We start from the raw sequence: 24,460 nt of genomic DNA, 5'->3' as shown, positions 1-24,460 counted from the left end.
GCTTGAGAGACAGGGCAAAGCTGTGCAGTTCAATTCAGTTAGACAACTATTTATGTGTGTTTAGTTTATATCTTTTACTGCACTTTGTACAAAATTGTAGCCAGTGTTATTCTCAGACCACCCTCCATTGAATCAGGTGCAAACTTACTTTATTAACATGTTTCATGTCCTGTTCCCAGCATCCCTAGCACTTCATGCCTACCGTCCTTCCCATTCTTACTCAGCTTTCAAGGCTCAGTTTAATTGTGGTCTTCTCTGTGAAGCTCACCCCGTATCATCCAATCACAATCTCTCTCTCTCTTTTCCCCCTTTGGTTGCTTGTTTGCATGGCAGTCTACAAGATGTAATATAAACTTCTTAAAAGAAAAGAGGATTTGTTTCATCTCTTGTAACACAAAATAGTGTTAATTGATCTAATAGTTGCTCAATAAATATGGAAAAAAATTACACAGACCTCTCCCTGAAACCAGGGCTAGAGAAAGAGAGATGAGCCAAATTTGCCCCAAGAGTAAGTTAACTACTCAAAAAGAAGAGATTTACAGGTGCCAAAATACCCTTTTGTCAACCATCATACGCAGGAACCATGTGTAGTTTTCCTTGGTATATTTTAATCTTCTCTCCAGCTAACCTTCTCCTGTGGTCAAAACCTAGTGAGCCAATTGTTTCTTGATATTACTAATCTTAGACAGTTGTTTTTCCATTGGTTAAAAAGCTACACAGCCTCTAAAGTACTCTCCAGCTCTAAATTACTACTTTGTGGTTTGTTTCATAATTTTACCATGAAAGTAACAGAATTTTAGCACCAAGTAATGTCCCATCTACCTTGGACTTCTGAAAAGAGTGATATTATATTCTCTTAACCCTCACCTTTTGAAAACACAGAAAATTACTTTTAATTATTTAACTCTCATTACATACATATTCTATATATACACTTCAAACAATGTTTTAAAGGAACGTGAATCCCATTTTAAAATGTCATTTAATATTCTTAAGCTCTCTAACTCACAAACTTTACCAGTCACATTTTTATTTGTGTTTATTTTTGATTACACAAATGATAACCAAGGAATTACTACCCATCGTAGGAAATAGGTACAAGTCCACACTATAGGAGATTCATATATTATAGAATTTAACTATTTGAATTAAAAGCCACAGAAACTTATTGGTCCCTTTTATGGGCACATAGTTTATATGGAGAACAAACAAGATATATAGATAAAGAAAAAAATTTCTTCCATGTGCTGGAGAGATTCCCCAGGCAGAAATTTGAGTTAAGAGTTATTACCATATTGGGAAAAAAGAAGGCATCATTTGGTTTCCTTATGCACAGGAGAAAGGCAAACAAACAGGTCTTAATGATCTCAGGGACTTGGAAGATGAGTAACCTCAATATTTTGGAAGCAAAAAGCTATTTTTCAAATGTCCCTTTCCCTCAGAAGCATTATACCACAAAGACGTTTTTGAGTTTCTATGAAGTCTTGTAAGGACACAAATAATGACCTACTCTACGGCCAACACATTTTCTAATCAGTGCATTTGAAAAGTCCTCTTCGCTTAAAAAGAACCATGAGAGACTATGGACTCTGAGAAACAAACTGAGGGTTCTAGAGGGGAGGGGGGTGGGGGGATGGGTTAGCCTGGTGATGGGTATTAAAGAGGGCACGTGCTGAATGGAGCACTGGGTGTTATACGCAAAAAATGAATCATGGAACACTACATCAAAAACCAATGATGTAATATATGGTGATTAACATAACATAATAAAACACACACACACACACAAACATACACACACACACACAAAGAAAGAAAAGGGAAAGTTCCATAGCAGCTGTTCATACTTTCTTTCTGTAGAAACTGACTTTCAGAGACTGATCATATTGTCATTAAAGACTGGGACTTAGTAGACAACTATTAATTAATCAAAAAATACTTTTGAGTTCCACTACATTCATTCTCTCTGCTGAGTACTTCCGTGGTTCCAGGGAAGCTGGATGCCCCGTCTCCTGCAGACTTTCAAAATGATGGGGAGACTAATGTGCATGAAATGCTTAATAATATAAGGGAGCTACTACTGACTGGTTATTCCTTTTTAATTTAGCGATCATCAAAAAGAGATTAATGAAAGAAATATCTATACTAAAAGGAAACTGTATACATGCTGGAATTTAACTGTCAATGATTTGTGTTCATCTTGATCAACTTTATTGAGGAATAATTGACAAATATATTTGTGTATATTTAAAATGTACGACATGATGATATGCTATCATACACATTGTGGAATGATTACCAGGATCCATCACCTCACATGGTTAGCTTCTTGTGTGTGCGTGCGCGCACACATGTGCACATGCACATACGTGCGTGTGTGGAGAATGCTTAAGATCTACTGTAAGCAACTTTCAAATATGCAACACTATACTAATAACTATAGTTGCCATGCTGTACATTAGGTTCTCAGAACTTCTTTTTCTTATAACTGAAAGTTTGTACCCTTTGACCTACATTTCCCTATTTTCCCCACCCCACAGCCCATGGCAGCCACCATTCTATTCTATAAAATCTACATATCCATAAAATCTCTAAAATCTTGAAAAATCTATAAAATCAGGTTCTCTTTTTAAGATTTCACATAGAAGTTATACCATGCGGTCTTTCTCTGTCTGGCTACTTTCACTTAGCATAATGTCCTCCAGCTTCATCCATGTTACCACAAATGGCAATATTTCCCTCTTTTTTATGGCTGAATAATATTCCTTTAGGGGTGGTCCATTAATCCTTTAATGGACATGTAGGTTGTTTTCATATCTGGGCTATTTTGAATATGCTGCAGTGAGCATCTCTATGGGATACTGATTTCATTTCCTTTGGATATATTCCCAGAAGTGGGATTTTTTGCTGGATCATATAGTAGTTCTATTTTTAATTTTTTGAGGAGCTACCATATTGTTTTCCATAGAGGCTATACCAATTTACATTCCCACCAACAGTGCACACAAGGTTCCCTTTTCTCTGCATTCTCTCCAACATTTGTTTTCTCTTGTCTTTCTATACTAGACATTCTAACAGGTGTGAGGTCGTATCTCATTGTAGTTTTGATTTGCATTTCCCTGATATTAGTGGTGTTGAGCACCTTTTCATATACCTATTGGCTATTTGTATGTCTTCTTAGAACAATGTCTTTTCAGGTCTTTTGCCATATTTTAATTACATTATTTGCTTTGGGTTATTGAGTTATATGAATTCTTTTATATATTTTGGATACTATGCCCTTATCAATTGATGGTTTGCAAATAGTTTCTCCCATTCTGTAGGTGTTCCTTCATAACAGATTGCCTAATAATATCTTAAAAACTCTGACATGTTTACTTAAATCACTATTTGGGTTAAGTACTTATCAATAGTCAACAATTTTATTAAATTCTATCAAGTTACATTGCATGGCACTAGCTGCCATTTAACTTAAGAAAATAAAATGTTGTCAAATAAGATATTTTTCTTAGCTCATTGCAAGTATGTAGCTAATTCCCTAAAACTTAGCCTTAAAATCGCAAATACAGAATCATCTAAATTATATTTTATATGCTTACTGACTAGAGCTCTATAAATCTTAGCTTTTCTGTATGGAGTATCATTATATCATTTCTCACAAAATGTCAGTTTGGCTTTATGGTGGAGAGCCAAGATCATAATGGTACTCTTTTCTATCTTTGGGCTAAAAGAAACAGTGCACCTATTCAGGAATTTGTCTAATCTGTAAGAAGAGAATTGTAACTCTGATGAGTAACCAGGAAGATCAGGAACCATCAAATGGTTCCAGCCAGCATGCAATCTATTGAAAGTGGTGTCACAGAAAGAGATGACCACCAGATCTCAACAAATCTGGCTGCAGAGAGTGGCACTCAGGGAGGTAGAACCATGGGCAAGATCATCTCTTCACATGTGAAAATTTAGTAACCTTGCGATTTAGTAAACTTATTTACTGAATGTGTGGGCATCTTTCCATATCATTAATGAGGATTTTCAATCACTAAGTTAAAGGCTTCACAGTATGACAATATATGGATATACCAAGTCTTTTAAAATCATTCATGGTAACAGAAAAATAGGAGGAAAAAAAAACGTATTAACAAAGTGTGTTATACAGTTCACTAACAAAATTTTTTCTGGGCAGTTTTGTGTTTGTGATGTTTATCACCTTTTTTAAGTTGTAATTTGTAGTGCTTTATTTTCTTGTTTTGAATAAATACTTATTTTTTTACCTAATAAAAAATAATAATCACTAATGTAATTCACAATCATATATTCCCTGTAGGAATTTCAAACTATATGGAAAAACATATAGGTTTCCTTTGCCCCCTCCCAGTTCTACCCCCACTCCCAATGGCTAGGTATCTTTCCAGATGCTTGTTTGTGCATCTATATATATGCATTTGGAAATACAGAATTTTGCTTCATGTCTGTGTTTGTGTGTGTGTGCCTGTGTGTGCACACATGCATGCATATATGTGTGCTCATTTGGTACCTAAAAGATTTCATGCTATAGGATATTGTCCTTCACATTTCTTTCTCCACTTAACAAAACTTCTTGGAGTACTTTCCTTATGAGTAGCAGGGCCCCAAGTACAATTTTGCAGGCTGTTCCCTGCACAAGGACACCAGACATAAGTGAGAACTCCTGGGCAACCGTGTTTTACTCGTCAAGCAGTGAACCCTGGCACAGGGCTGTATCCCTCCAAGGGCCACAATTTCTAACTTACATTCAAGAGCTGACGAGGTTACTCGCGGCTGTGTCAGTGCCTGTGAACCTACCTCATATTTGTTACTACTGGAAAATGAGCTAAGCAATAATGGTACTATAATTTATTACATTAAACAGTTTTCTACTGATGGCCACATAGTTATTTCCAGTTCTTTAGCCACTAAGAAAAAAAAATCTTTCAGTGAATAGTATTGGGCATACTAATTTTTTGCATGTATACAAGTAATTCTTTAGGATAGATACCTAAAATTAGAATGCCAAGTTAAAGGACATGTCCTATTTTAATTTTTTTTTTATTCTTATGTTAATCCCCATACATTACATCATTAGTTCTAGAAGAAGTGTTCCATGATTCATTGTTTGTGCATAACACCCAGTGCTCCATGCAGAACGTGCCCTCCTCAATACCCACCACCAGGCCAACCCATCCTCCCACCCCCCTCCCCTCTAGAACCCTCAGTTTGTTTTTCAGAGTCCATTGTCTCTCATGGTTCGTCCACCCCTCCGATTTCCCCCGCTTCATTCTTCCCCTCCCGCTACCTTCTTCTTCTTCTTTTTTTTTTCTTAACATATATTGCATTATTTGTTTCAGAGGTACAGATCTGAGATTCAACAGTCTTGCACAATTCACAGCACTTACCAGAGCACATAACCTCCCCAGTGTCTATCACCCAGTCACCCCATCCCTCCCACCCCACCCCCCACTCCAACAACACTCAGTTTGTTTCCTGCGATTAAGAATTCCTCATATCAGTGAGATCATATGATACATGTCTTTCTCTGTTTGACTTATTTCACTCAACATAATACCCTCCAGTTCCATCCACGTTGTTGCAAATGGCAAGATCTCATTCCTTTTGATGGCTGCATAATATTCCATTGTATATATATACCACTTCTTCTTTAGCCATTCATCTGTTGATGGACATCTTGGCTCTTTCCACAGTTTGGCTATTGTGGACATTGCTGCTATAAACATCGGGGTGCACGTACCCCTTCGGATCCCTTCTTTTGTATCTTTAGGGTAAATACCCAGTAGTGCAATTGCTGGATCATATGGTAGCTCTATTTTCAACTTTTTGAGGAACCTCCATACAGTTTTCCAGAGTGGCTGCACCAGCTTGCATTCCCACCAACAGTGTAGGAGGGTTCCCCTTTCTCCACATCCCCGCCAACATCTGTCCTTTCCTGACTTGTTAATTTTAGCCATTCTGACTGGTGTGAGGTGGTATCTCATTGAGGTTTTGATTTGGAATTCCCTGATGCCGAGCGATGTTGAGCACTTTTTCATGTGTCTGTTGGCCATTTGGATGTCTTCTTTGGAAAAATGTCTGTTCATGTCTTCTGCCCATTTCTTGATTGGATTCTTTGTTCTTTGGGTGTTGAGTTTGATGAGTTCTTTATAGATTTTGGATACTAGCCCTTTATCTGATATGTCATTTGCAAATATCTTCTCCCATTCTGTCGGTTGTCTTTTGGTTTTGTTGACTGTTTCTTTTGCTTTGCAAAAGCTTTTATCTTGATGAAGTCCCAATAGTTCATTTTTGCCCTTGCTTCCCTTGCCTTTGGCGATGTTTCTAGGAAGAAGTTGCTGTGGATGAGGTCAAAGAGGTTGCTGCCTGTGTTCTCCTGTAGGATTTTGATGGACTCCTGTCTCACATTGAGGTCTTTCAACCATTTGGAGTCTATTTTTGTGTGTGGTGTAAGGAAATGGTCCAGTTTCATTCTTCTGCATGTGGCTATCCAATTTTCCCAACACCATTTGTTGAAGAGACTGTCTTTTTTCCATTGGACATTCTTTCCTGCTTTGTCAAAGATGAGTTGACCATAGAGTTGAGGGTCCATTTCTGGGCTCTCTATTCTGTTCCACTGATCTATGTGTCTGTTTTTGTGCCCGTACCATGCCGTCTTGATGATGACAACTTTGTAATAGAGCTTGAAGTCCGGAATTGTGATGCCGCCGGCTTTGCTTTTCTTTTTCAATATTCCTCTGGCTATGTGGGGTCTTTTCTGGTTCCATACAAATTTTAGGATTATTTGTTCCATTTCTTTGAAAAAAGTGGATGGTATTTTGATGGGGATTGCATTGAATGTGTAGATTGCTCTAGGTAGCATTGACATCTTCACAATATTTGTTCTTCCAATCCATGAGCATGGAACGTTTTTCCATTTCTTTGTGTCTTCCTCAATTTCTTTCATGAGTATTTTATAGTTTTCTGAGTATAGATCCTTTGTCTCTTTGGTTAGATTTATTCCTAGGTATCTTATGGTTTTGGGTGCAATTGCAAATGGGATGGACTCCTTAATTTCTCTTTCTTCTGTCTTGTGGTTGGTGTATAGGAATGCCACTGACTTCTGTGCATTGATTTTATATCCTGCCACTTTACTGAATTCCTGTATGAGTTCTAGCAGTTTGGGGGTGGAGTCTTTTGGGTTTTCCACATAAAGTATCATATCATCTGCAAAGAGTGAGAGTTTGACTTCTTCTTTGCCAATTTGGATGCCTTTGATTTCTTTTTGTTGTCTGATTGCTGTGGCTAGGACTTCCAATACTATGTTGAATAGCAGTGGTGATAGTGGACATCCCTGCCGCGTTCCTGACCTTAGGGGGAAAGCTCTCAGTTTTTCCCCATTGAGAATAATATTCGCTGTAGGTTTTTCATAGATGGCTTTTATGATATTGAGTTATGTACCCTCTATCCCTATACTCTGAAGAGTTTTGATCAAGAAAGGATGCTGTACTTTGTCAAAAGCTTTTTCTGCATCTATTGAGAGGATCATATGATTCTTGTTCTTTCTTTTGTTAATGTATTGTATCACATTGATTGATTTGCGGATATTGAACCAACCTTGCAGCCCAGGGATAAATCCCACTTGGTCATGGTGAATAATCCTTTTAATGTACTGTTGGATCCTATTGGCTAGTATTTTGGTGAGAATTTTTGCATCCATGTTCATCAGGGATATTGGTCTGTAATTCTCCTTTTTGATGGGGTCTTTGTCTGGTTTTGGGATCAAGGTAATGCTGGCCTCATAAGATGAGTTTGGAAGTTTTCCTTCCATTTCTATTTTTTGGAACAGTTTCAGAAGAATAGGTATTAATTCTTCTTGAAAGGTTTGGTAGAATTCCCCTGGGAAGCCATCTGGCCTTGGGCTTTTGTTTTTTGGGAGATTTTTGATGACTGCTTCAATTTCCTTAGTGGTTATAGGTCTGTTCAGGTTTTCTATTTCATCCTGGTTCAGTTTTGGTAGTTGATACATCTCTAGGAATACATCCATCTCTTCCAGGTTATCTAATTTGCTGGCATAGAGTTGCTCATAATATGTTCTTATAGTTGTTTGTATTTCTTTGGTGTTGGTGGTGATCTCTCCTCTTTCATTCATGATTTTGTTGATTTGGGTCATTTCTCTTCTCTTTTTAATAAGTCTGGCCAGGGGTTTATCAATCTTGTTAATTCTTTCAAAGAACCAGCTCCTAGTTTCGTTGATCTGTTCTATTGTTCTTTTAGTTTCTATTTCATTGATTTCTGCTCTGATCTTTATGATTTCTCTTCTCCTGCTTGGTTTAGGCTTTATTTGCTGTTCTTTCTCCAGCTCCTTTAGGTGGAGGGTTAGGTTGTGCACTTGAGACCTTTCTTGTTTCTTGAGAAAGGCTTGTATTGCTATATACTTTCCTCTTAGGACTGCCTTTGCTGCATCCCAAAGATTTTGAACAGTTGTGTTTTCATTTTCATCGGTTTCTATGTATTTTTTTAATTCTTCTTTAATTTCTTCGTTGACCCATTCATTCTTCAGTAGGATGCTCTTTAGCCTCCATGTATTTGAGTTCTTTCCAACTTTCCTCTTGTGATTGAGTTCTAGTTTCAAAGCATTGTGGTCTGAAAATAGGCAGGGAATGATCCCAATCGCAATGATCCCGGTTGAGACCTGATTTATGACCTAGGATGTGATCTATTCTGGAGAATGTTCCGTGGGCACTAGAGAAGAATGTGTATTCCGTTGCTTTGGGGTGGAATGTTCTGAATATGTCTCTGAAGTCCATTTGATCCAATGTGTCATTTAAAGTCTTTATTTCCTTGCTAATCTTTTGCTTAGACGATCTGTCCATTTCAGTGAGGGGGATGTTAAAGTCCCCCACTATTATTGTATTGTTGTCTATGTGTTTCTTTGCTTTTGTTATTAATTGCCTTATATAATTGGCTGCTCCCATGTTAGGGGCATAGATATTTACAATTGTTAGATCTTCTTGTTGGATAGATCCTTTAAGTAGGATATAGTGTCCTTCCTCATCTCTTATTACAGTCTTTGGTTTAAAATCTAATTTGTCTGATATAAGGATTGCCACCCCAGCTTTCTTTTGGTGTCCATTAGCATGGTAAATGGTTTTCCACCCCCTCACTTTCAATCTGGGGGTGTCTTTGGTTCTAAAATGAGTCTCTTGCAGACAGCATATCGATGGGTCTTGTTTTTTAATCCAGTCTGTTAGCCTGTGTCTTTTGATTGGGGCATTTAGCCCATTTACATTCAGAGTAACTATTGAAAGATAGGAATTTAGTGCCATTGTATTGCCTGTAAGGTGACTGTTACCGTATATTGTCTGTGTTCCTTTCTGGTCTATGTTGCTTTTAGGGTCTCTCTTTGCTTAGAGGACCCCTTTCAAGATTTCCTGTAGGGCTGGTTTTGTGTTTGCAAATTCCTTTAGTTTTTGTTTGTCCTGGAAGCTTTTTATCTCTCCTTCAATTTTCAATGACAGCCTAGCTGGATAGAGTATTCTTGGCTGCATATTTTTCTCATTTAGTGCTCTGAATATATCCTGCCAGTGTTTTCTGGCCTGCCAGGTCTCTGTGGATAGGTCTGTTGCCAATCTAATGTTTCTACCCTTGTAGGTTACATATCTCTTCTCCCGAGCTGCTTTCAGGATTTTCTCTTTGTCTATGAGACTCGTAAGTTTTACTATTAGATGTCAGGGAGTTGACCTATTTTTATTGATTTTGAGAGGGGTTCTCTGTGCTTCCTGGATTTTCATGCCTGTTTCCTTCCCCAAATTAGGGAAGTTCTCTGCTATAATTTGCTCCATTATACCTTCTGCCCCTCTCTCTCTTCTTCTTCTGGGATCCCAATTATTCTAATGTTGTTTCGTCTTATGGTATTGCTTATCTCTCGAATTCTGCCCTCGTGATCCAGTAGTTGTTTATCTCTCTTTTTCTCAGCTTCTTTATTTTCCATCATTTCATCTTCTATATTACTGATTCTCTCTTCTGCCTCATTTATTCTAGCAGTTAGCGCCCCCATTTTTGATTGCACCTCATTAATAGCCTTTTTGATTTCTACTTGGTTGGATTTTAGCTCTTTTACTTCTCCAGAAAGGGTTTCTCCAATAACTTCCATATTTTTTTCAAGCGCAGCTAGTATCTTTAAAGTGATGATTCTGAACTCTAGATCTGACATCGTACTAATGTCCGTATTGAGTAGGTCCCTGGCAGTTGGTACTACCTCTTGTTCTTTTTGTTGAGGTGATTTTTTCCGTCTTGTCATTTTGTGCAGAGGAGAATAGTTTAATGAGAGAACAAAATGCTAGCGGAGTAACAACATCCCCAGAAAATGTACTCTAAACAAATCAGAAAAGACCTGAAGCAGTGGGATAAGAAAGGGAAAGAGAGAAAAAAGAAAAAGAAAAAAAAAAAGAAAAAGAAAAAGATAAAGATAAAAACAAAAACAAACAAAACAAAACAACCACAACAACAAAAAAAACCAGAATGTGATCAAATATGATCTATATGGTATATAGATCAGTGCCACACACTAGATTTGGGGTGTATTTTGGTCTTTTAGAAGAAAGTGCCTCCCGAAATTTTAAAGAAAGAAAAACTTATATATGTAGAAAAATAAGGGTTGATATGATGAAGGGATGGAATATGACTGTAAAAATGGAAATTATAAAAAATTTTATAAAAGGAATTGATAAGAAGTTGTTTGAAAAAAGAAAGAAGAGGATTTAAAAAAAGAAAAAAGAAAAAGAAAAGAAAAAAAAAGGGAGAGGATGTGATCAGGCAGGGGAATAGAAGACACCATATACTAGAGATTTAGGGTATATTTTAATCTGTTAGAAGAAACTATCTCAAAATTTTAAAGAGAGAACAACTTATATATATAAGCCAAAAATATGCGTAACTACTATGAAGGGATAGAATATGACTCTAAAAATGAAAAATAAAAATGTTTTTTTTAAAAAAAGGGATTGATAAGATGTTGGTTGAAAAAGGGAAAAAGAAAAATTCAAAAAGAAATAAAAAGACAAAAAGACAGTTAAAAAAAAAATTAACTTTAAAAGACTAAAGAATCATGTTAAAAAAGCCGTGAATTCTATGTGCAGTATTCCCCTAGCGCTGGAGTTCTGCCGTTCTCATTGATCGGTAAACTTGGTCTTGGCCGGCTGTTCTCGCTGATCTTCTGGGGAGGGGCCTGTTGCCGTGGTTTCCGAATGTCTCTGCCGGAGGCGGAAGTGCCCCGCCCTTGCCCCCTCCCGGGTAAGTCATCTGCTCGGGTTTGCTCTCCGGGGCTTTTGTTCCCTGCGAGCTTTCCGTACAGTTTTGGAGGCGGAGAGTGAAAATGGCGGCCTCCCAATCTCCGCCCCGGAGGCGCCGAGAACTCGGGCCCCGCTCCTCAGTGAGCCCCCAGAGAAAAGCCGCCAGTCACTCCCGTCTCCCCGGTCTCCGGCCGCACTCCGTGCTCACCCGGCCTGTGACCGCGCGCCTCTATCTCTGGCACCCGACCCCGGGTGGAGTCTCCAAACCCAGCAGATCCCTGCGGTGCACTCCCGCGCGGCTCCTCCCGGGGGAGGAAGGTGAGTCTCCCGGGATCTGCCGCTTGTCGGGTCCCTGCTGGAGGAGCAGGGGCCCGACTGTGCCACGGATCACGGTTTATGGCCACCCCGAGCTGAGAGCCCGCGCCTGGGCTCCGCCTCTGCAGCCGGCTTCCCTGCTCCGTTACCTGGGAGCTCTGCCACCCTCAGGCACCCCCAGTCTTTCTGTGACCCCGAGGGTCCTGAGACCACACTGTCCCGGAGGGTTCCACCCCCCGCTTAGCCACCAGAGTGACGTCCCTCAGCGGAGCAGACTTCTAAAAGTTCCGATTTTGTGCTCCGTGGTTCTATCACTTGCCAGAAGCGGCCGACGGAGGCCCCTCCCCCGCCGTCTATTCTCCCGAATATCGCCTCGGATTCACTTCCCCGCACGTCCTACCTTCCAGAAAGTGGTCGCTTTTCTGATGAGAGAGTTGTTGCTCTTCTTTTCTTCGATCTCCTGTTGGGTTTGTAGGTGTTCAGAATGGTTTGGTCCCTATCCAGCTGAATTCCTGAGAGGAGACGAAATCCAGGTCTCCTACTCCTCCGCCATCTTGCTCCGCCCCCCCATTTTAATTTTAATAGATAATGCCTAACCGCCCTCCAAAAAAGGCAGAAATTTACATTTCCGAAGACATTCTCAATCTTGAGTGTGGTCAAGAATTTTTTTTTTTTTTTTGACAATCTGATGGATGGAAAATAATTCTCATTATTTAATTTGCATTGTTTTGATTACCACTGAAGTTTAGAGTTTTAAATAATTAGTGATTCTTATAAAATAGCTTTTCTGAATGCTTTTGCCATTTTTAATTTTTTAATAATTTCTTAATTCTCCATTATATATACTCCAAATATTTTCTCCTGGTCTGTCAATTGCCTTTTAACTTTTATGTTTTTTTCATTTGTGGATTTTAATTTTAATTGTAGTGTAGTTAACATACAGTGTTATATTAGTTTCAGGTGTACAATATAGTTATTCAGCAGTGCTGTACATTACTCAGTGCTCCTCATGATAAGTGTGCTCTTAATCCCCTTCACCTATTTCACCCATCCTCCCACCTACCTCCCCTCTGATAGCCATCAGTTGGTTCTCTGTAGTTAAGAGTCTGGTTTTTTTGGTCTCTTTTTTTCTTTGTTTCGTTTCTTAAATTTCATTTGTAGATTTTTATACAGTGTCAAAGAATGTTTGAATTGTTTTGTTTCAAGATTTTTACAATTAATACTCCCTCCTTTCCTTTTGCAAGTGAATTTTAAAATCAATTTATCAGACTTAAGAATTTGTGGGTGAAATATAATGTCAGGGATTTACCTAAAATATCGTTTTTTTAAAAAGTAGGGAGGGATACATAAAATTAGCAAAATCCTAACAAATTTTAAGCTGACAGGCACATTCAGCATCAGAGTTTATTATAATATTTTTTTCTGTATTTTCATATATGCTTAAAGATACTTATACTAAAGACGTTTTTTGTTTGTTTCCTTTGGGATTTCTTTATTTTTGTTTTTTAAGAATCAGCTTTGCAAGTTTCATTTTAAAAAAATTCCGGGAGTTGGGGTGCCTGGGTGGCTCAGTCGTTAAGCATCTGCCTTCGGCTCAGGTCATGGTCCCAGGGTCCTGGGATCGAGCCCGCATCGGGCTCCCTGCTCAGCGGGAAGCCTGCTTCTCCCTCTCCCATTCCTCCTGCTTGTGTTCCCTCTCTCGCTGTATCTCTCTCTGTCACATAAATAAAATCTTTAAAAAAAAAAAAAAATTCCGGGAGTTTTGGGTTAGACTACTTTGGATCTAAAAATGAATTGCAAGAGAGCTAACATTTCATTCATTCATTCAACAAACATTTATTGTATGATAATTATGTGCTAACGACTGCTCTAGATTCTTGGGTTGTATCACGAACAAAAGAGGCAATGATCGCTACATTTTAGAGGGGAAACAGACAATATACATAACAAATTCACTTTAAAGTATATTAGAAGGAATGTTCCTATCCAGAACAATTATGTACCTCTCCATTTGTTCAGTCTTCTTTTACATCCTTTGGTGACATTTTTAATTTTCTCCATGAAAATCTTGATTATTTCTTGTTCAGCTACTTCTAGATATTTTAGTCTTTGTTGTCACTGTGATTTATTTTTTTTCTATTCTGTTTTTCATTTTATTTTTTTGAAGATTTATTTATTTGAGAGAGAGAGAGACAGAGATAACAACAGAGATAGCAAGAGAGAACAGGAGTATAGAAGAGTGGGAGAAGCAGGCTGCACGCTGGGCAGGGAACCTGACTCCAGGCTTGATCCCAGGACCCCTAGGATCATGACCTGAGCCGAAGGCAGATACTTAACCAACTGAGCCACCCAGACACCCCATTCTGTTTTTTAAATGGCTAATGACAGTGGATAAGGATGTTCCTGTGTTTTTCTTTGTTGATTATCAGATTATTCTCTGTGATTTTTAAAGTACAAACTCTCTTCCTTTGTAATATAATAAACTCTGCTGTTGTTATTGTTGTTGTTGTTACTGTTTGTTGTTTTTTTGCTTCGGCCAGAACCTTAATCACAACATTAAATAAAATGAGTGATAATTAGTATTCTTACCTTTTCTTAATAGTATAGAAATGTTTCTAATATTTATCCTCAAAACTTCCTCTAATTACCTTTTAAATCCTTACTACCTGAGAGAGTTTTGTTGTTGTTCTGCTTATTAAACCACTAACAAGTGATTTAAAATAGGTCTTGAATGTTATAAATTCCTTTTTTGACATTTATGTGTTATATTTTTTTATTATTCTGTTAATATAAGTGATTAATGGATTTCTTATTGTGGAAGCACTGTGGATAAGAATCTATGCCTATTTTTTGTCAGAAACCATGGAATAGCTTTCTCTGGAATCTGTTAAATTATAACCTATTTTAATGTTTCTTAACCTTTGCTATGCTTTGAATACGTCTATTGAACTTTTTATTTTTTTAAATATTTTATTTATTTATTTCTCAGACTGAGAGAGAGAAAGAACACATCAGCAGAGGGAGTGTCAGGCAGGGGGAGAAGCAGGCTCCCTGCTGAGCAGGGAGCCCGATGCCAGACTCGATCCCAGGACCCTGGGATCATGACCTGAGCTGAAGGCAGATGCTTAACTGACTGAGCCACCCAGTCATCCCTCTGTTGAACTTTTTAAAAACACACTAGCTTGGGCCCATCCTACACCTATGAAATTTGGTGGGTGGAGCCTTAGTATGTGGAAATTTCCAAAGCTATACCAGTATACCTATAATCAGCCACTGTTGAGAACTAGTACTCTAACATGTGGTTCAGAGGTTCTTAAAGTGTAGCTCCCCATACAGCAGCCACATCATTACCTGGGAACTTGTAAAACATGCACATGTTCCATCCCCATCACAGACCTACTGAATCAGCAGCTATCTGTGTTTTAACCAGGTCTTCAGGGAGTTCTGATGCATAGTCGTATTTGAGAACCACTGATAGAGTTAATTGTTAACAAAAAGACAGAAGGAGAGACAGAAGAAAGGAAGGAAAGTAAGAAGGGAAAAGGGAAGGAAAAGAAAATGAAAGGAGGATGGAGGGAGGGAAGGTGGTAGAAAGGAACAAATCAATAAGATGATTTATCTTCTAAATTTATAGATTAATAACAGTAAGAAGATGCCACCCATGTGTGACTTTTCTTTTTTTAATCTACACATATTCAGCCCAGATCTCTCAATGCATGTAAATTTGTATGGGAAGTATATCTTTTCGGGTCACCTGTAGACTTGAAGAAAGTGCCTTGGAGGACTAATACTGTTAATGGCTATTTGGATAACCTGAAGCAAAGATGAACTCAAGAAACCTTTGTTTTCCAATCCTGCCATTAACCTAAGTTTGTAGCTTGGGAAAGTCTTAAATTTGCTAATGTAAGTCATCACAAAAAAATGAGAAGCTGGAGCTAGATAAATAGTTCCCATACTTTTTCAATGTGAGGACTCTGCATTTGTGTCAACAAAGCCACAGACACATTGCACATGCTAGTAGTGAAGAAATAGACAATGGCAAAAGTTTCAATCTGAATTTACGCATTCCTAGAAAATTTCATATAAAATATTAACAATTCAAATAAATTTGCAATTCTAAAAAGACTAGCCTCATGCATTTATCAAATTTTATTTTTTTACTGAAGAAAAACCAAAATGGGAAGTCTTAGATTTGCCTGGGATTATAACACTAAATAAGACACTGAGAAAAGGAAATTTCCATTCTTTGAAGTTGTATAACTAAACTTAAGAGGCAATTACTATTCATTCATTCAAGGACACAACGTTTTTAAGACCTCTCCATTAGAGTGACATTGTACTCAAAACCAAAGGTTTCCTCTATTATACCCAGGCAGGGGAGAAGTATGTTAACCAAAGGAGCATGATAACATGGGTCAAAATAGAGTTGCCAGACAAAATTCAGGATGCCCAGCTCCATTTGAATTTCAGATAAACAACATAAAATGTCCTAGTATAAGTATAACCCAAATATTGTGTGGGATATACTTACACTAAAAAGCCTTGTTTATCTGAAATTCAAATAGAACTGGGTATCCTATATATATATATTTTTTAATTTATTCTTATTTTTTTTTTTGCTAAACCTAGTAATTCTGGTTGCAATGAGAGAGAGAGCATGGCATGTTCGAGAAACCAAAAGAAGTTCTGAACTTCTAAGCATTTCCTAAAACATAGTATAGTTTACGTGAGATCACATCAGATAGTATAATAATTTATTTTGATAATTTTATTGTTTAATATACATTAGGAAAATATAAAATTATCACATATATAGCATGAAGATATTTAAAAATTTATTTTTAACTGTAAAAAAAGGTGAGTCTAATTAAAGAAAAATATTAAGAATTATGTAGTTGTAGTCCTCAATATGACAGACATTTGAGGAACACTGGGCATTATCAGAAAGAGTGTGAGAGTTAAAACTAGAAAAGTTGAAGCCAGGTCAATATAGACTTTTTTCTAAATTAAGTCATATATTTTTATGGAAGAGGAAGAAATTTTTACTTTTGTCTCTCTCTGTTATCCACACCTAAAGAAAGACCATCATAATATTCCTGAAAACAACTGATGGAATTTTAATGTTAAATGGATTTTTTTCTTGTTTTCAAACTGGGAAAAGTCATGTATCCTTAAATATCTGAGCCCAAGGACAGAACTACTGAGAATTATTTAAAAAAAAAAAAAAAAAGCAAAAACAGCAGGGATTTGCAGATACCAGGTCAGCATGATGATACAGAATAAATAATCAACCCAGAAAGGCTGACTTTGTATCTACAAATGTACTAAGTGTCCCTGAAGGTCAGTCTTCAACTTTAGCCCTTAAAGACTGATTTGATAATGTCTACCAAATTATTTCAGTAGAAATTATATCCCACTCCCCCAAATGGGCCTTTAAACCTAGTGGAGGGAGTCATCCTCAGATTTCCCTGGAATAGAAAGGAATTGCGCACACAGTTCTCGTCCCCATTCACACCTGCCACTTCTGAGCACTCCTTAGGACCTGCATAGATGTCCTTTGAAACTATGCAGGAGACTGTGTAAACAATTGACAGAAGTCCCACCTTAAAAATGCTCTATCTGAAGCCTCATTGGAGTTTAAAAATCAAGCAAAGGAGAAACCAGTTTTCTACGCCATGCTTTATAAATGGGAGGAGACACATAGGAAATGAATACAAACACTTAAGATAAAGCTATGATTTACATATCAGTTAAAAGCTGCCTTGTAGTAACGTTGAATGAGGATATTATTTATCATTCTGTGTCATCTAATACTAAAATGATATTGGCACATGTTAAGATTAATTAAAGATAGCATGCAAAGATTTTGTGGCTGAACAGACTATATCTGGCAAATAGGAGATAGTTCCTGGTTTGTTTTATTACCTACCTCCTAATCTACATAAGTTTCATCTTGAAATGTACCAGAATAAAAATTAAGGTTGACTCTTTTAACTTGCCTAGAAATTCTGACCTAGGATAATTATATTATCTTTAGTTTCTGACTGCTATTCAGATGAAAATCTTCACTGCTTCTGAAGAAAAAAAAATTAATAACTTTCTGGTTCTTTAAGCAGGATATTATTTTAAGAAAGGCAAGTCTAGAGTGAGGAATTTATTGTCCAATGAAATGTATAACACTAATATGAGATTTCATACTAGTCCAGCTGGCTGCAGATCAAATAATTCAGAATGAAGTTGGGCCAAGTCTTTTGCTAAAAGGTCCCTTTCTACTACGGGTGAACAAGGAGTATTACCAGCCCAGAATAGCCAGTAAGATGCATATAGAATCAAAGACAGTGTAGGGGCCAGAACCTTGGATTATGAATCAGGAAGTCTTAGTTCTATTCCTGGCCTAGCCTTTAATTTATTATGGCTGTCTATGTGATGCCGCAACTCACTGACAAGCAGAACATTCAGGCAGTGCAAAATTTGCTGAGCCAAATGTCCACTATTTGGAAGCATTTAGGTCTTTTACTGAATTTTTTTGGTTTTCTTCCAAATGCTTGGTATTAGGAAAACAGAGCCCCTGCATCTCTAGGGGCAGTATCCTTTTCTCTGGACTTCATATTTGCCCAGTCTGTAAAATGTCTGGTAATTTCCACCTCCTCCCCACTCCGTGTATGTGTACTGTGTCCTGTGTTGTTCAATAAAGAGCATCTGGAGAAAGAGGAGGGTTGGAATTTTCTTCCCCAGATAGAAGGAAAGAAGAGTAGTGGAGTCTCATGTTCAGAGAATTCCTTTTCAGAGACCTAAAGAGAATGACGCCCTAAAAACCCTGTTTATGTCCCCCAGATCCCATTGTGATCAAAGTGACTTCCCTGCCCAGGGACTAAATAGCTACTGGGGGTAAATAAAGATCATCTTTCAGATTTCCCAGTGAAAAACCATGTGGGTTGGCCATATTAGGCTTTTGACAACAAATCAAATTGAACAGTTTTTCTCCAAATTTCCCTAAGTATCCCGCTGATGAGTTTAAGAAAGAAATACAACTGGAAATTTCTTCCACAACAGTGACATATATTATCTATACCTTGACAACAGCTAGTTACAGTGTCAAGACAACAGGATGTTTCTGTTCTTACTGCTACATAGGCATATATTGGGAAAAGGAGACATATATCACACCATTGACTCAAGGTCAGCTCACAGGCAACTAAATAGCTTTTCCTCATTAAAAAAGCAAATCATGGCAAACCTATTAAGAATAGCCTATTCATGTTCTAAACAGGCACTTAATTCTTAGCTGTGTTAAAGAGGGTGTATAGAACATGGGAAATACTTGCCTACTCTGCCCTGGTCAGACAACGTGTAGAGTAATATATTTAATTCTGGGCCACCAACCATTAATTGGGTCACTGACAGAATTATGTCGTATGCAGAGAAGAGTAAACATAACTAATGAGGGTTTGAAAACATGTCATATGAGAAATCATTAAGGGAACTGAGGATGATTCACCTAGAAAAGGAAGAAAATGGGCACAACGGAGTTCTTCAAATATTTAAAAGACTCTTTCATGGAATAGACACCACTTTATGCTGTCTAGTTCTGGAGGGAGAAACTGGGAAGTTAGAGGAAGGCATAACTGGACTCCATGGCTTTTATAAACATTATAACTGTACAAATATGAAATAGGTAGCTTCCTAGGGAACAGTGCATAGCACACAGGAGATGGTCGATAAACATAGCAAATTATTGTTAAATAAAAGTGTTAAAGAACTAGCCTAGATGCAAAAGTTTTGTGCATTTAATCATGGTTATTGGTGTTCTTCCAAAACATAGTTTCTGTATATTGGAAGGAATGAAACCAGGTTGCAGGAATTGAGGAGAGAATAAATGATAACTAAATGGCATTAAATTAATAATTGCATCCATGAAAGGAAAGCAAAATGGAATATTGTAAAGAGACCAGGACAGAGAGTCGGGAGAGATGGGCTCTATTCTATTCAGTTTGTCAAAAGAGAAGTAATCTGGACTTAAAGCTCCCTGGAATTCTTCTGCAAAGTCAGGACACTATGGAACCAATAGCCATGATCCTAGAGTTCTAAATGTCTAAAGTCTTTAAAAGATTTTATTTATTTATTTGACAGAGAGAGATACAGCGAGAGAGGAAACACAAGCAGGGGGAGTGGGAGAGGGAGAAGCAGGCTTCCCGCAGAGCAGGAAGCCGGATGTGGGGCTCGATCCTAGGACCCAGGGATCATGACCTGAGCCGAAGGCAGACGCTTAATGACTGAGCCACCCAGGCACCCTAGATGTCTAAAGTCTTAAATTCTGAGGAAGGTATCCAAGTACATAATGAGTTCCTCAAAGAAATATGTTTTGACTTACTGTCAAAAATACAAGTATAAAGATATATTAATTATAATGAATTTTAAGGTATTTTACAAACATAAATAATAGATAGTTCAAGGAAGGCAGATAAGTGAGGACTACTAAGAAAAAAGAAGTCTCCAGAAAAACACTAAATTTAAGTCTAAAATTTAGCCTGAACTCTACCTGGGCAACAAAAGCAAAAGTTAAGGAAAGTAAATGCATTAAATAAATAAAATGCATTATTTCAATATGTTATTACATTGACTAAACCATAGTTACAACTATTGGTTACCAGCTCACATAAGCTCACAAGAGAAAACTTGGGGCATCTCTTCCAATTCTGCATTCAGTAATGTCTCGTTGGTAGCTGGAAATAGGCCATGGCAGTATTTATGTCACAGAAAAATTGACACATGCTACAAATCAGGACTTTCTTTTTATGTGGAATCTAGTTTTTAAACATTTACCAACATACCACTCCCTACTTCCAAGAAACAGCTTCCCCAAAGAGTGCCTTCTTCTTTCACTTTGATCTCAAAATATGTATGGCCATGCTATGAAATTATTTATTGTTGTTTTTTTTTTTTAATCTACTGTAGTTAACACACAGTGTTATATTAGTTTCAGGTGTACCATATAGTGATTCAAAATTCCTTATATTATTCATTGCTCATCAAGATAAGTGTGCTCTTAAATTTGTTATTTCCTTATAATTACCATAATGTGGGTCCAATTCAGACCTCAGGGGGGAAAAAAAGACTATAGGACTAGAAAATAATCAAGATAAATAGAACTATTTAGTGTGTATTAGTTATGTGGCATCACTGGCTGTAAAGTAGGGTGATGTTTCCAAAATGTTTAGTTGTCAATATGTGGTAAGAACCCTAAAAGTCGGGGTAGAGGACCACTTATTTGCTGACATCCTGCCAGTGGCCCCACTACAAAGAATAAATTTGGCCTCTTTACAGTGACCTTCATAACAATATAATTTGGCTCCTATTTATACTCACCCTCACATTGGCCTAGCACTCATTCCTTTCCCTGTTACTCTCCTTCCCGGCGTTCCCAATCTTTTATCCGATCCTCTTACTCATCCAACTCATTCCTGTCTCAGTATCTTGGTGTCACTCAACACTCTGCATGGAATACTATTTTCCCAGTTCTCTTCCTTCCTTTCTCCTCTCTTTCCTTCCCTCCCTCCTTGTTTCCTTCCTTCCTTCCTGCCTGCCTTCCTGCCTTCCTTCCTTCTTTTCCCTTTCTTTCTCTCTCCATCTCCACCTCCATATCTCTCTTCTACCCCATTCTTTTTCTCCTGATCATGATTTAGCCCTCACTTCCACAGAAAACTCTTTTCCAGTCACCCTATGCCAAGTGGGACAAACAACCCCTCTTCAGTGATTGTGTAGCTTCTTACCCTATATATTTGCTTCTTATACTTGTTCCTATATGAAACCATCCTACTTATGAATTTGTTAACTTCTGTTGTCTGTCTTCTCATGGTTGACTATAATATTCAGGAAAGCCGGGATTTTTTTTTTTTTAATCTCTTATCACTGGTGACTATCTTGTCCCTTTAATGGTGCTTGACCCATAACAGCTATGACTGCAGGAAAGAAGGAAGGAAAGATGGGAGGGGAGAGAATTTAATGTCTTGGCCTTGATTTGAGTGGGCTAAGTTATTGAAATACTGAAAACTTCATTAATAGGTGGCTTCATTTATTAAGAAGTTCCTCTTCATGGATGACAGGGAAAGCATGAAGTAAAAGGCTCACTATAGAAGTCAACCTAGCCAAAACCTGCAAATATACAGCTCTGTTTTCAGGCATGAGCTATTTGCTGGAATTTAGCCATAGGCATATGAAAGGTTAGAACAGTAAGATATTAATATCTGGGCTTTAAAAACAAAGACAATAAAATTCATCCAAAACATCTGATTTATAGTCAGCTCTATTTTGTGAAGTTTTATGGATGTATAACACAAGATACTGGTCTGTGTATTTGACACTTAGGCTGAGTGTGATGGGTGGTGAATAAGGAAGTATCCAGGAAGGAAGGGGAAAGCAATAGGCTTATTTCTCTAAAGGAATGATTTAGACCAGGGATGTTTGATTTTATTCCTTTTGGCAGAGCATTTGAAATAATTTGACGCTCAGCCCATGGATTTGAAAATGTTTTTAAAGCACAATCTCAGCATCCAGTTAATTCAAAGACAAATTGTTTCTGAGACCACTGCTGGTAGGGCTAGGACAACTCATGACATCCTGCTTTATCCAGCATTAACTTAGTAGCTGGAAAAATATCAAGATATACTTTCTAAGGCTTTGGAAGATGTTATTTCACTGGCTCCCACTGATTTCATTATTGTTATTCCTAAAAACATATTGCATGTGCAATGTATAACTTGACTCATCTGCCAGGTAGAAAAATATAATTTTTGTGCTTGAGGATGTTATAATTGGGAAATGAAAATCACACAAAAAACATGTGGATATAGAGATGCAAAGAACATTGTCTTGCCAAACACAAACTTTGGTTTAAAAAAGAAGGAAATTATACGAGCAAATACATTGGAGAAGTAATTAAGAGGACTTTGAGTCGTCTGTTAGTCAGATTTTCCATTTTCCGGGTATTTAAAAGAGAATTACACTGAATAATCTCCAGTATTTCCAGGACTCCATTTTAATGTAGAAGCAGGATTTTACTATAAATAATGCTCTTTTGGGTTTTTTTGTTTTTGTTTTTTGCTTTTTTTAGAGAGACCGTGTGTGCCCACACAAGCAGGGTCGGGGTGGGGCTCAGAGGGAGAGAGAGAGAGAATCTCACGCAGTCTCCAAACCCAGCATAGAGCCCACCGCAAGGCTCAATCTGACGACCCCGAAATCATGACATGAGCCGAAACCAAGAGTCGGGCACTCAACCAACTGAGCCACCCAGGTACCCCAAAAAGGCTCTTTTGAATAAAATAAAGTTCTATAACACTGAGGGACATGATATATAGTAAGGTTTAAGTCTGTTTGCAAATATCCTGGACACTCTTAAGTACAAAGCATAAAACTTTATGATGACAAGAGTCTGTAATTGTGTCAGAGTCTCATTACATGTTTTAGACAGCAGGGACAATGAAAGGAAATTTAAGTAATAATCACAGCACAGTATTCTGAAGTAATTAACAACAAAAAAATTCTTAGTTTATTCTCAAAATTGATGTCCTTTTGGAAGTAGGACTAACTCTTTCATTTTGACATTAGTCTGTTAAACCAAACACAAGTTCAGCTTACCCAAATAACTTACTTGGGTATTAATTAATACCCAAACTTAATTAATGATTCTTCGAACAATTTAATTTAATAAACCAATTCTTTGACATCTGGAAAATAATGCTCTGTAATATTAACAATCTGCTCTAGCTCTTATGGATACAGAGACCCCTATAGAATTATTTAATCATGGAATTACCCTAGTAAGTCCCTGTTCTTTGAGGTTCCCTCCTAATGATGGCTAGAGAATTTAGGGGATTAAAAGAAAAATGCCAAAAACAAAAGGTCTGTTTCAGGCAGTCATCTTACCATCCCACTGCCAATACCATCACAAGCTCTCTTGTACCCACACCCCTCAAGCTTCTGTTGTGATATATTTTCCCTTTGAGGTCTCTACTAGTGTTCCTTTCAAAGCTGATTTCATCCAGATAAATATCAAAGACAGATGAAAAGATGGCAACATGAGTGACAAATGATTTTCCTCAAAAGGGCTAGCCCCAAGTCTGTTATATCTCTCAACAGATTTTGCTTCTGAAGAACCTTACTGTGCTTTCCATGGCCTTTTTTCCCCCACCCAATACTCTACCCAACCTTGATACCTTAAACAACACACAGGGAATCTGGAAGATTCCTAATATTAATTGACTTGATTTGAATATGCAAGAATAGTAAGTAGTCATGGCCAAATAACTCTATAAGGTTAATGAGAAGCTTTAGGTATTCCTGTAAGCAACAGTATTTCCATAAACATATCTCTCTACTATAGAGAATTTAGAACGTGTAACCGTGATCATTTACAAAAATATATACAACTGTGGGGGCTTTTTTCAAGTGTTTGAAAGAAAAAGAAGCTTGAAGAGAAATATTGACAATGATACAGCCTGAAGTAGCAGTAGGTAAATGGCCCCATGCAAAAACAAAACAAAACAAAAACAAACAAGGGGTGGCTGGGTGATAGACATTGGGGAGGGTATGTGCTATGGTGAGCGCTGTGAATTGTGCAAGACTGTTGAATCACAGAGCTGTACCTCTGAAACAAATAATACATTATATGTAAAAAAAAAAAAAAAGATAGCAGGAGGGGAAGAATGAAGGGGGGGAATCGGAGGGGGAGATGAACCATGAGAGATGATGGACTCTGAGAAACAAACTGAGGGTTTTAGAGGGGAGGGGGGTGGGAGGATGCGTTAGCCTGGTGATGGGTATTAAAGAGGGCACGTTCTGCATGGAGCACT

The 24,460-nt window shown here is 37.7% G+C and overlaps 1 protein-coding gene across 4 annotated transcripts in view; it reads left to right on the top strand.

The window, feature by feature from the left end:
* The window catches only part of DLC1 (DLC1 Rho GTPase activating protein), a 427,572-nt gene that overhangs the window by 86,865 nt on the left and 316,247 nt on the right, over positions 1 to 24,460 (top strand). The window contains exon 1 of one of the 4 annotated variants that reach the window (XM_035004120.1): positions 22,800 to 22,902. The exons of the other annotated variants lie outside the window; for them this stretch is intronic. The gene's annotated coding sequence lies outside the window, so the exon portion shown is untranslated. Of the gene's footprint in view, positions 1 to 22,799; positions 22,903 to 24,460 lie in introns of those variants that run through there. 4 annotated transcript variants of the gene reach the window in all.

The sequence above is a fragment of the Mirounga leonina genome, unplaced genomic scaffold (assembly GCF_011800145.1).
Source record: "Mirounga leonina isolate KUSES-001 unplaced genomic scaffold, KU_Mleo_1.0 Mir_128, whole genome shotgun sequence".
Lineage (NCBI taxonomy): Eukaryota > Metazoa > Chordata > Mammalia > Carnivora > Phocidae > Mirounga > Mirounga leonina.
Note: the sequence above shows the minus strand (reverse complement) of the source record. Positions and strands in the feature narration are given on the sequence as shown.